Source organism: Anolis carolinensis, unplaced genomic scaffold (genome assembly GCF_035594765.1).
Source record: "Anolis carolinensis isolate JA03-04 unplaced genomic scaffold, rAnoCar3.1.pri scaffold_14, whole genome shotgun sequence".
Taxonomy (NCBI): Eukaryota; Metazoa; Chordata; class Lepidosauria; order Squamata; family Dactyloidae; genus Anolis; species Anolis carolinensis.
Window position 1 is genome coordinate 2,223,356 of NW_026943825.1, and position 13,295 is coordinate 2,236,650.

Here is a 13,295-nt window from a genome sequence, read left to right on the forward strand (position 1 = left end):
CTTGGCTTATACTGGAGTCAATGTTTTCCCAGTTTTTTTTTCGTGGTGAAATTAGGTGCCTTGGCTTATATTCGGGTCGGCTTATACTCTAGTATATACGGTAATGTAATTTTATTGGTATCTATTTTTATTTCTGAAATTTACCACCCTTGGCTTATACTGGAGTCAATGTTTTCCCAGTTCTTTTTTCGTGGTGAAATTAGGTGCCTTGGCTTATATTCGGGTCGGCTTATACTAGTATATACGGTAATGTAATTTTATTGGTATCTATTTTTATTTCTGAAATTTACCACTCTCGGCTTATACTGGAGTCAATGTTTTCCCAGTTTTTTTGTGGTAAAATTAGGTGCCTCAGCTTATATTCGAGTCGGCTTACACTCGAGTATATACGGTACTTTATTAACTTGGCGTGACCTGCGTTGGGATGAATTTTGTCTGGAGTGTGACCATTATGGAATGGGATTTATCCAAATTTGAGGAAACCAGTGCTGATGGAGGGGGCCTAAAAGTGGTAGTCTTGAAGATTTGATCTTGCTTGATTTTACTTACCATATTCCATCTCACTCATTCACAAACACTATAACGTAGAAATAAAAGATGCTGTTGAACCGTGGAACCCACAGAAAGGGAGCATCTCTTTAAGTTTAGAGACTTAAGTGCTTTTTAAAAAAGTATTTTTCCTTTCCTTTTTTTTGGACATAATGTTGAGGAAGGAGCCACGAAACCTGCTGCTTTGTCAAGGTTCATTATGTTCTTGGGTTGTCGCGAACAATAACGTTAAAGTTCAGGGACCAGGGCTTTTGTAACAAGGAAAACCACAAAACGCGTAGTTTTGCTTGAAAGAAGATCGGCGACAACCTTTGCATTGTCTGGCGTAAAATCCGTCCATTTGCTCCGGATTCCCAGACAGGTGCGGCAACGGCGTGCCAGGGAAACTGTTTCAACTGTTTCAACAGCAACCGCAAAAACGGGGTCCCAGGGACAAAAGAGCACAACACAGAAGAAACACTTTTGGGTCAGATGAACTATTCTTCCATGTAGTCCAGCATCAAGGCCTATTCATTTTAGAACCCCAAAATATTTTTTCCAAGCTCTGCTCCATCTAGATCTAGATCTATAGATAGCTAGTAACCAGCTGCTATAAATCACTACTGACCAAGAGGTCATGAGTTCGAAGCCCGGGTCGGGTTAAGCCTCCGACCATTTAAAAAAAAGAAAAGAAAAAAGCCCCGGCTTGCTGTTGACCTAGCAGCCCCGGAAGACAGTTGCATCTGTCAAGTAGGGAAAATTTAGGTACGCTTTATGCGGGAGGCTAATTTAACTAATCTACAACACCATAAAACTGCTCACGAGGAAAAGAATGAGGAAGAACAGCCACCAATGGACGGTGAAGCAACAGCTCCCCCTGTGGCCAGAATCGTGAAGCTGGAAAGATGTTAAAAAATGCCTCTGTGTCTGTCTAAAACTGAATGTTGTTTGTCTGTTGGCATTGAATGTTTGCCATATATGTGTTCATTGTAATCCGCCCTGAGTCCCCTTCGGGGTGAGAAGGGCGGAATATAAATACTGTAAATAAAATAAAATAAATATATCTATATTCTATATCTGGACCAAACTTGGCACACTGCCTCATCATGCCCAACTGAGCATACAGGCAGGGTTTCGGGGTGATTGTTCTTTGGCTCTGGGAGTTGTAGTTCACCCATATATAGTCAGTAGGCATGTCCGATCGATGAAAAAAAATGTTTCAATTCTCGTTTCTAAAGTAGGGGGCGCTGGCGCTTCGATATAGAAAGTATTTCCGATTTTTTCACCCAAAAATGTCAGATATTTCCGAAAATTCGTAATGATTCTAAATGTTTCTAAAATGGCAGACGCGCATGCGCAATCGCCCAAAAAAAAAAAAAAGGAACCTGGGGGGGGGGGGACTTTTACAGGGCTCTCCCACCCTCATTTCTTGAGCTATCCTCATCAACCCTAGCCCCCACCTTTGCGTCCATTGTGGAAGCTTCTGATTGGCTGGGGAGCGGCAGCCATGTTAGGCTGCGCTAAGCTCCCATTCAAGGTAGGTGGCAGAAACAAAAAAAATTTTTAAATATATTTTTGAAAATATATTTAAAAACATTTGTGGGGAAAAATTAATGAAACATTAAGAGACAATTACAGAATGGGCCAACAATAGTTCAAATTACTTTGCTGGTTGTGCTGTGAGACAATGTCTCGGAATGCGTATCAAAAAGCAAGAACAATCCGAAATAATTCCGATATACGATTCAAAACGATATTTTGGACATGTCTAATAGTCAGCACTGAACCCAGCCAACTTCGGATCTGGACCAAACTTGGCACACTGCCTCATCATGCCCAACTGAGCATACAGGCAGTGTTTTGGGGTGATTGACCTTTGGCTCTGGGAGTTGTAGTTCACCCTTATACAGACAGCACTGAACCCAGCTGATGACGGATCTGGACCAAACTTAAGTGATATTTCCTCACATCCCCAAACAACTCAATGCCGTCTACTAATAACCCAGGCACCGCCGGGTCCCCAAGCTAGTTCCATAATAAAAGTGAAAACCCATATGTGTGTATGTGGCACAGGTGTCTGTTCATACAGACAGCCTCCGGCCTCCACAAACAGGTTATAGTTCCCAGTGCTGAGGAGCCACCAAGTCACTCTTTTCCACTGACATTGCGATTACAGCGAGAGCCATGAACATGTATCCCAACCCCTGCCAATGTCCTTCCCAAACACTACGACCCACCACCCAAAAAATGCTTTCATTTGGGGACCATTTCATCCTAGATTTTGCATTTTCTTCCACCACAGGCAGGCATCCCTAAAAACAGGGCTGAAAAACTAGGCTTATACTCGAGTATATATGGTAATTCTACCGTGTAGATGCACCCTGTGCTTTCCTTCATATGGAAGAAGCAGGAAGGGTCTCAGTGGGGGCCGCACCCCAAATGGCCCTGGTCGTGGCACAACTTCTACAGATGGCTTTCCACCAACATTTGCTACCGTGTTTCCCCGAAAATAAGACAGTGTCTTATATTAATTTTTTGCTCCCAAAGATGCTCTAGGTCTTATTTATTTATTTTATTTTATTTACAGTATTTATATTCCGCCCTTCCCACCTCAAAGGGGACTCAGGGCGGATTACAATGAACACATATATGGCAAACATTCAATGCCAACAGACAAACAACATATATAGACAGACACAGAGGCATTTAACTTTTTTTTTCCAGCTTCACGATTCCGGCCACAGGGGGAGCTGTTGCTTCACTGTCCACTAGTGGCTGTACTTCAGAATCGAACATCCCCTCAGGAGAAGGTTAAATTACCTCTGTGTCTGTCTCTGTCTCTGTTCTATGTGTATATGGGCATTGAATGTTTTCCCTATATGCATATAATGAGATCCGCCCTGAGAAGGGCGGAATATAAATACTGTAAATAAATAAATAATAAATAAATGTTCATTTTTTTTTTTTTTTGGTTCAACAATAAATGTGAATTCTTCTTTATGAAAAAATAAGACATCCCCTGAAAATAAGACCCAGCACATCTTTGGGAGCAAAAATTAATATAAGACACTGTCTTATTTTCGGGGAAACAGGATACGTTCCATGTGCCACCACACTGCCGCCTTAACCCTAAATGTCAAATCTGGTGGCTTTTGAATAGCATTTAAATTCCCCCAGCGATAATGAGAATCCACCCCTTCGCTTTGTTCCGTTTTTCTGCCTTTTCCTTGTTTTGTGACCCTCAAGGCGGAGAGCGAGAGAGCGCCGGGCCCAGTAACTCAGCCCAGTCGATGTGTTTTCCGCCTCATTAATTTCTCCCTCAAACTTTAACCCCCCCCCCCGGGTGCCCCCTCCCCGGCTGCCACCCACTGCCAGCCTTCTCTCCTCCTCTTGCTGTCCTTTTCTCTCTTTCACACTCCCCAACTCCTCCTTCTGCCTCCGCTTTCTCCAATTGTCATCCCCGGATAGGCCCGGCACGAGTGTCCATCACCTCCCCCAAAACACCCCCTCCTTTAAAAAAATATAATCCTTTCATTCAATTGAACTTGGGCAAAGTTTTGTAAGAGGTGGAGAAAGGGGGGACGGAGGCATAAAATCCATGGGGGAGACTGGGCTGAGCGGAGCAAAGACGTCTCTGAGGCTGGAAACCACCATGGCGGTCTTCTCCTCATGAAGCTTGCCTTTTGGACCCCCAAACTTGGCACCTGAGGACCCCGTCTATCACCCAAGAAAAGGAGGAAGAAGTCAAGAAAGTGTTGGAGAAGACAAGGGACCACGTTGTTTTGTGTCGTGGAAAGAGACCCATCAACGTCAACTCCACCTGCTTTGCTCTTCAACCTGTTTCCCAGGATCAAGGTAAGAAGGGTCCACAGGATGGAAAGCGAGAATTGAAGGAAAGGTAGAGAGAAGGTCTAATATTGAGGCAGGTGGATGGGAATGTTCAGCAAGTTGCAGGTTTGATAGTCCACCGATGGTTGACAGTGATGGTCAACCTATGACACGCGTGTCAGCACTGACACGCCTAGCCATTTTTGCTGACACGCTGCCGCATGCAGATTGATTGGATGACTACTGTCTTTTGTGGCCAAATTTGGTGTGAGCTGGTCCAGTGGTTTTGTTGTTTACTCCATGGGAATTATGCACATTACATTTATATATACAGTAGACTCTCACTTATCCAAGCTAAACGGGCCGGCAGAATGTTGGATAAGTGAATATGTTAGATAATAAGGAGAGATAATAATAATAATAATAATAATAATAATAATAATAATAATAATAATAAAATAAAACTTTATTTATATCCCGCCACCATCTCCCCACGGGGACTCGGGGCGGCTTACATGGGGCAGAGGCCCAAACAACATAAGAACAAAATATAAGCAACACAATACAATCACAATATAAAAAGATAAAACAATAATACAATATATCAATATAAACAACAATACAAGATAAAAATTTCATTTAAAACACATAAATGGTAAGACCATAATAAAAACAGGATAAATTATTAACATCAAATTAGGCTATGATTTTACAAATTAAGCACCAAAACATCATGTTAGACAACAAATTTGACAGAAAAAGCAGTTCAATACGCAGTAATGTTATGTAGTAATTACTGTATTTACGAATTTAGCACCAAAACATTGAAAACATTGACTGCAAAAATGCGTTGGATAATCCAGAATGTTGGATAAGCAAGTGTTGGATAAGTGAGACTATACTATATATATATATATATATATATATATATATATATATATATACACACACACACACACACACACACACACACACACACACACACATATATATATGATCACACTGGATCATCCCAAGTGTCTGGGACTATGTGATGCATCAGCAAATAATGTGTGCAGATCGGAGTAGGGTGGCCTTTTGCAGCTGACAGGTGGGGATTTTGTCAGTGCTAATTGTTTTCAAGTGCTGGCCAAAATTTTTGATGATGATGATGATGATGATGAAAAGAAGAAGAAGAAGAAGAAGAAGAAGAAGAAGAAGAAGAAGAAGAAGAAGAAGAAGAAGAAGAAGTTTGTTTCTCTCCAGTGGATTGATTGGTTAGATGGGCCATGCCAAGTTTCTCTGCCCAATTAGTGAAAATTAGTGGCCCTAATGAATGGCGCTGCCATCCCTCCCCAAACAGGCTTTGCGTGCTTCATCCTGTTGGGACCTTTTCAAGACAGAAAACAAACCAAATCATCCAAAAATCAAGGGCAACCCTTTTGCAGGGTGTCACGGAGGGTGAAGTCGCCCAGGAGATTTGGCTGTCTGAGGCCGAGGATGAGATCTTATCCCTTCTCTTCCATAAGTCCAAACCTCTGGTTTGTAGTTTTTATACTTTGCGGGTTCTGGCATGCACTCGTGCCGTAATGTGGTCGAAATCTTGAACCATCCTCTCCAGCACTTCTGTCCAGGAAACAATCTCTTGCTGAGCTGATTCCTGCAAACATCGCAAAGGAAGTGTCAGGGCAAGGTTTGCCAGGAAAATTGGGCAAATCCTTTTCTTGTCTGCTTGTCTTGGGTGTGGAAAAGGACAGAGAAGAACCTGGTGTATCTTTGGTGGTGCAGATTGTTTGCTTCCCTCCTATCACCAGATCCTCTGCTCCAAAGTCCAGCTCAACTTTTAAAGGAAGCTCTCCGTTTCCCAGAGAGAGTCCAAAAGTACAGACAGCTGGGTTGATCTAAAACCCTTTCTAGCTGCATTCCTTTTCAACGACTTCTCAAGGCTCCTTGGACAACTTGTAGTCCCTTCTATGTATACTGTATTACCATATTTACCGTATATACTCAAAGATAAGCTGAGTTTTTCAGCCCTTTTTATGAGATGAAAAAGCCTCCCCTGGCTTATAATCGGTTCAAGGTCAAGCCGGCAGCAGAGCCTGGAGACCATTGCTTGAAATTTATGATCTATTTATCTCTCATCTTACTCTCCCTTCTCAGTGTTTACTTTTCCAAAGCCTCCCTTGCTCTTAACCAAGGGAATGTTTTGAAAAGGGAAAGAGGCCCTTGCAAGTCAGGAAGAAGAATATATATATATATACCCATTAATCTGAGCCTGGATCCTATTGCTTGCAAGATATGATCTATTTATCTCTCATCTTACCCTCCCTTATCAGTGTGTTTTCTTTTCCAAAGCCTCCCTTGCTCTTAACCAAGGGAATGTTTTGAAAAGGGAAAGAGGCCCTTGCAAGTCAAGAAGAATATATATATACACACACACACACACACACATACTCATTAATCTGAGCCTGGATCCTATTGCTTGCAAGATATGATCTATTTATGTCTCATCTTACCCTCCCTTATCAGTGTGTTTTCTTTTCCAAAGCCTCCCTTGCTCTTAACCAAGGGAATGTTTTGATAAGGGAGCAAAGCCCTTGCAAGTCAGAAAGAAGAAAAAAAATATATCCATTAATCTTATAAAAGCATTTCCCCCTGAAATATTTGTTAAACTATATAGGCATTAACCCCCTGCATGCATTTGCAATCCCTATGTACTTATATATCTCTATCTCTATCTATCTATATACATTAATTTTATATATGAATTTTCCCCTCATATGTTTGCAGGTCTTTGCAAATCCTATATACATATAGGTCCATGTGCCTGTATATCTGTATCCATATATATGCATTATTTAACCTACTGATGCCTCGATTAATGTAATTTTATTGATATTTATTTTTATTTTGAAATTTACCATTTCAAGGGGATTACAAATGGACTGCCATGCACATGACTTCTCTGCTGAAATCAGATTTCTTCAGGGACCACATAAGGTAGCAATTATGTATCCACGCAGGGTGCTCATTGCTTTTGCATTTCCCACCCTCGTCTTATACTCGAGTCGATACGTTTTCACAGTTTTCATGGTAAAATTAGGTGCCTCGGCTTATATTCGGGTCGGCTTATACTCGAGTATTTACGGTAATATATATTTTATTTTTGAAATTGACTCGTAGCTGCTGCATTTCCCACCCTCGTCTTATACTCGAGTCAATATATTTTCACAGTTTTTGTGGTAAAATTAGGTCCCTCGGCCTATATTCGGGTCGGCTTATACTCGAGTATATACGGTAGCTAAAATTTGGACTCAAGGTGATGCTGTTTCCTCTGGGCCAATTGCCTACCATTGTTCGTTGTTATCCATCTCGCCATCCTAAGGCACCTTATCATAGGTTTCCTTTGTAAGGCTTATTCAGAGAACGGTTGGCTTTACATTCCTGATTGCAAGAGATTTTCAACAGTGGAACTCGCTGCCTTGGAGTGTGGTGGAAGCTCCTTCCTTGGAGGCTTATAACAGAGGCTGGATGGCAATCTGTCAGGGGTGCTTTGATGGTGCTTTTCCTGCCTGACAGGGGCTTGGACTAGATACTCGAGTCAATATATTTTCACAGTTTTTGTGGTAAAATTAGGTGCCTCGGCTTATATTCGGGTCGGCTTATACTTGAGTATATACGGTAATATCTATTTTATTTTTGAAATTGACTCCTAGCTGCTGCATTTCCCACCCTCGTCTTATACTCGAGTCGATATGTTTTCCAAGTTTTTGTGATAAAATGAGGTGCCTCGGCTTATATTCGGGTCGGCTTATACTCGAGTATATACGGTAAGTGTTAGAGAGTATATACGGTAACTTCTTCCCAATGATGGTGTGCATTCAGAGGGAGTGTGCATTCAGATGACACTCCCTCCTGATGATTAAAAAGTCTTGGAATTTGGACCTTGAGCACCGTAAAGCCACGACGCTTAGTTTTGTGCAAAAAGTTTGGTAAAGAATCTTTTTGCACCTTTTCGGATCCCTTCTGGCCTGCCTTGCGTGGCTCACCTCTGAGTGACTCGGGGAGAGAAAGAAAGCGAGAGAAGAGGAGAAAGAGGGGAAAAGGGGGAGATAGAGAGAAGAAGAGAGGAGGACGCGGCATACTAATGAGGCCGGGGCTCTCAAAGCCTTTTTTGTGCGCCTGGAAGCTCCATTCAGGCCTTCTCCTACGGGACGGACAATGGCCCCACTGTCTGCCCTTCTTCTCCATACAAAACAGGCCAATGCTTTCGCCTCCCGTCGTTCTCCCTCTTGCTAAACCCCCTCCGGCTTCCACCTGCCCCACTCTGGAGCCCAGGCACAGCCCTGGCCTTCGGGGTTCCAAAAATGTAGGATTTAAACCTCCCACGCTGCAATGGGGAGTCCCTTCCACCTGTCCGAAATCCATAGCATTTCCCATCTCTTCCTGCTTCCTTCTCTCAAATCAAATCACATTTTATTGATTAGCCCAGGGGTCCCCAAACTTTTTAAACAGGGGGCCAGTTCACGATCCTTCGGACCGTTAGAGGGCCGGACTATAGTTGGCCACTGAGCAATAAATAATAATAATAATAATAATAATAATAATAATAATAACAACATCAACAGCAATAATAATAAAAAAGAGGGTTGGAAGAGACCCTTTGGGCCATTGAGTCCAATCCCCTTCTGCCTTTGTGCACCGAAAACACAAGCAAAGCACCCCTGACAGATGGCCACCCAGCCTTAATGTTAATAATAATAATAATAATAATAATAATAATAATAAAAAAGAGGGTTGGAAGAGACCCTTTGGACCATTGAGTCCAATCCCCTTCTGCCTTTGTGCACCGAAAACACAAGCAAAGCACCCCTGACAGATGGCCACCCAGCCTTAATGTTAATAATAATAATAATAATAATAATAATAATAATAATAATAATAATAAAAAAGAGGGTTGGAAGAGACCCTTTGGGCCATTGAGTCCAATCCCCTTCTGCCTTTGTGCACCGAAAACACAAGCAAAGCACCCCTGACAGATGGCCACCCAGCCTTAATGTTAATAATAATAATAATAATAATAATAATAATAATAAAGAGGGTTGGAAGAGACCCTTTGGACCATTGAGTCCAATCCCCTTCTGCCTTTGTGCACCGAAAACACAAGCAAAGCACCCCTGACAGATGGCCACCCAGCCTTAATGTTAATAATAATAATAATAATAATAATAATAATAATAAAGAGGGTTGGAAGAGACCCTTTGGACCATTGAGTCCAATCCCCTTCTGCCTTTGTGCACCAAAAGCACAAGCAAAGCACCTCTGACAGATGGCCACACAGCCTTAATGTTAATAATAATAATAATAATAATAATAATAATAATAATAATAATAATAATAATAATAATAAGGGTTGTAAGAGAAGAAGAGACCCCTTAGGTCATTTAGCCCAACCCCCTTCAGCCCTTGTGCCATGGGGGCCGGATAAATAGCTTCGATGGGCCGCATCCGGCCCCCGGGCCTTAGTTTGGGGACCCCTGGATTAGCCCATCGGCCGTATCAAAACATTTAACACATTGACATACATACAACATACAACCCACAGTACCAAAGAAGTTTATTTTTTTATTTTTTTTATTTTACAGTATTTATATTCCGCCCTTCTTTCTCACCCCGAAGGGGACTCAGGGCGGATCACATTATACACACACAGGGCAAACATTCAATGCCTATAAACACATCAAACAGAGACCGAGACAGACAGACGCAGAGGCAATTTAACCTTCTCCTGAGGAGATGTTCGATTCTGGCCACAGGGGGGAGCAGCTGCTTCATCATCCACTCTGACCGCACTTCCTCATTCCAACGTCGTAAATTGGTTAAATTTGCCTCCCCACTTTAGAAGTGGTACCTTGTTTCCTACTTGATAGATGCAACTATCTTTTGGGTTGCTAGGTCAGCAACGAGCAGGGGCTATTTTTTATTTTTAATTGACGGGTGCTCACCCCGCCACGGGCTGGCCTCGAACTCATAACCTCATGGTCAGAGTGATTTATTGCAGCTGCTCAACAGCCTGCGCCACAGCCCAGCCCAGTTAAAATAAACAAGCTGTTAACAAGACCCCGTTCAGGTCAAATATCTGCATCACCTCCACAGTTTACCCCAATTGATTCCAGATATGCAATTCTCAGTTGTGTGGCTTTGAATAGGAAAAGGGCTGTTTTGTGTGTTATTTTAGGATTCTGGCCGGCCAACAAAAATGAAGTTTTAATATGTGGGTCCCAGTGTGTTTTGTGAATAATGTATGGTCCGAGGCATTGGTGTCTCTCTTTCTTATACAATTCACAGCTGAACAAAACATGTGCGATATCCTCCACCTCTGATGCTCCACAAATACAAAATCGTTCGTTGTCTGGAACTTGATTAAACCTTCCGTGTTTGACCATCGTATCCAGCTGCTCAAAACGGGCTCTGGTCAATACCCTCCTGAGGTGTTTAGGCATTTCTGTCTTTAGATACCGGGCTGTTTGGAAGCGGCTTAGCCATTTCAATGAGCCAGCTTTACTGAGGGTAGCAATGTCTTTTTGGCCTTCTATATCCAGTACTCGTTGAGCAACTCTTTTTTGGGTCTAGTTCTTCTAAGAGATTTGGATACCAAATCGGAAGTCCACAACTTCCTTCTCTCCTTGCAGGGATGTTGAAGTTAGTCTCCCATCGACACCGCTATATACCCTATTTACCGTATATACTCGAGTATACGCCGGCCTGAATATTAGCCGAGGCACCTAATTTTACCACAAAAAAACTAGGATAACTTATTGACCTGAGTATTATTTATTTATTTATTTACAGTATTTCTATTCCGCCCTTCTTTCTCACCCCGAAGGGGACTCAGGGCGGATCACATTACACATATAGGCAAACATTCAATGCCTTTTAACATAGAACAAAGACAAACAAACATAGGCTCCGAGCAGGCCTCGAACTCATGACCTCCTGGTCAGAGTGATTCATTGCAGTTAATTGCAGCTGGCTTGCTCTCCCGCATGCACCACAGCCCTGGCCACATTCAAGGGAATCAAGTAGCCTTTCCAGACGTTCAGCCAAATGCTGGCCAGGTTGTTGTATGTTGTTTGTATGAAAGTCAATGTTTTCAATGCATTGTGATATTTTGGTTCTAAATTCGTAAATACAGTAATTACTCAGGGCGGATCACATTATATACATATAGGGCAAACGTTCAATGTCCATATGCACATAGAACCGAGACAGAGACAGACAGACGCAGAGGCAATTTAACCTTCTCCTGAGGGGATGTTCGATTCTGGCCACACAGACAGCACTTCCTCATTCCAAGGTCATAAATTAGTTAAATTTGCCTCCCCACTTTATAAGTGGTACCTTATTTCCTACTTGATAGATGCAACTATCTTTCGGGTTGCTAGGTCAGCAACGAGCAGGGGCTATTTTATATTTTTTAATTGACGGGTACTCACCCCGCCACGGGCTGGCCTCGAACTCATGGGTGATTTATTGCAGCAGGCTGCTCACCAGTCTGCGCCACAGACCGGCCCCTATAAGCCAAAGTTCGAATTCCCACCTTTGATAGTGGCACCATAAGTCGAAAAGACTTGAAGGCACATAACAACAAAGCACGAATGACAGACCTCACAACTTCTGAAGATGTCTGCCATAGATGTGGGCGAAACACCAGGAGAGAATGCTTCGGGAACATGGCCATACAGCCCGGAAAACTCAAAGCAATCCAGTGATTCCAGCCATGAAAGCCTTCGACAACACAAGGAATTACAGTACAGTAGAGTCTTATCCAAGACTCGCTTATCCAAGGTTCTGGATTATCCAAGGCATTTTTGTAGTCAATGTTTTCAATACAGTAGAGTCTCGCTTATCCAACGCTCGCTTATCCAACGTTCTGCATTATCCAACACTTTTTTGTAGTCGATGTTTTCAATACAGAATCAGAGGGAAAATACTCAAGAGGCATCATGTGTTGTTGTGAGTTTTCCAACCGTATGGCCATTATAATGTAATGATATAGTGCAATATATTAATTTAATGCTAGTATTGTACTATGCTAATAATACAGTAGAGTCTCACTTATCCAACGCTCGCTTATCCAACGTTCTGCATTATCCAACACTTTTTTGTAGTCGATGTTTTCAATACAGAATCAGAGGGAAAATACTCAAGAGGCACCATGTGTTGTTGTGAGTTTTCCAACCGTATGGCCATTACAATGTAATGATATAGTGCAATATATTAATTTAATGCTAGTATTGTACTATGCTAATAATACAGTAGAGTCTCGCTTATCCAACGCTCGCTTATCCAACGTTCTGCATTATCCAACACTTTTTTGCAGTCGATGTTTTCAATACAGAATCAGAGGGAAAATACTCAAGAGGCACCATGTGTTGTTGTGAGTTTTCCAACCGTATGGCCATTACAATGTAATGATATAGTGCAATATATTAATTTAATGCTAGTATTGTACTATGCTAATAATACAGTAGAGTCTCGCTTATCCAACGCTCGCTTATCCAACGTTCTGCATTATCCAACACTTTTTTGCAGTCGATGTTTTCAATACAGAATCAGAGGGAAAATACTCAAGAGGCACCATGTGTTGTTGTGAGTTTTCCAACCGTATGGCCATTACAGTGTAATGATATAGTGCAATATATTAATTTAATGCTTGTATTGTACTATGCTAATAATACAGTAGAGTCTCACTTATCCAACGCTCGCTTATCCGACATTCTGCATTATCTAACACTTTTTTGTAGTCGATGTTTTCAATACATCGTGATATTTTGGTGCTAAATTGGTAAATACAGTCATTACTACATAGCATTATTTCGTATTGAACTACTTTTTCTGTCAAATTTGTTGTCTAACATGATGTTTTGGTGCTTAATTTGTCAAATCATAACCTAATT

The 13,295-nt window shown here is 41.8% G+C and overlaps 1 protein-coding gene across 2 annotated transcripts in view; it reads left to right on the top strand.

Annotated features, from left to right (window-relative positions):
• The first annotated feature begins 3,911 nt into the window (after positions 1-3,911).
• Positions 3,912-13,295, top strand: part of kcnj10 (potassium inwardly rectifying channel subfamily J member 10) — a 51,239-nt gene continuing 41,855 nt past the window's right edge. Inside the window, exon 1 of one of the 2 annotated variants that reach the window (XM_062965381.1) lies at positions 3,912-4,383. The gene's annotated coding sequence lies outside the window, so the exon portion shown is untranslated. The remainder of the gene's footprint in view (positions 4,384-13,295) is intronic. The other variant, XM_062965380.1, reaches the window with a different exon arrangement.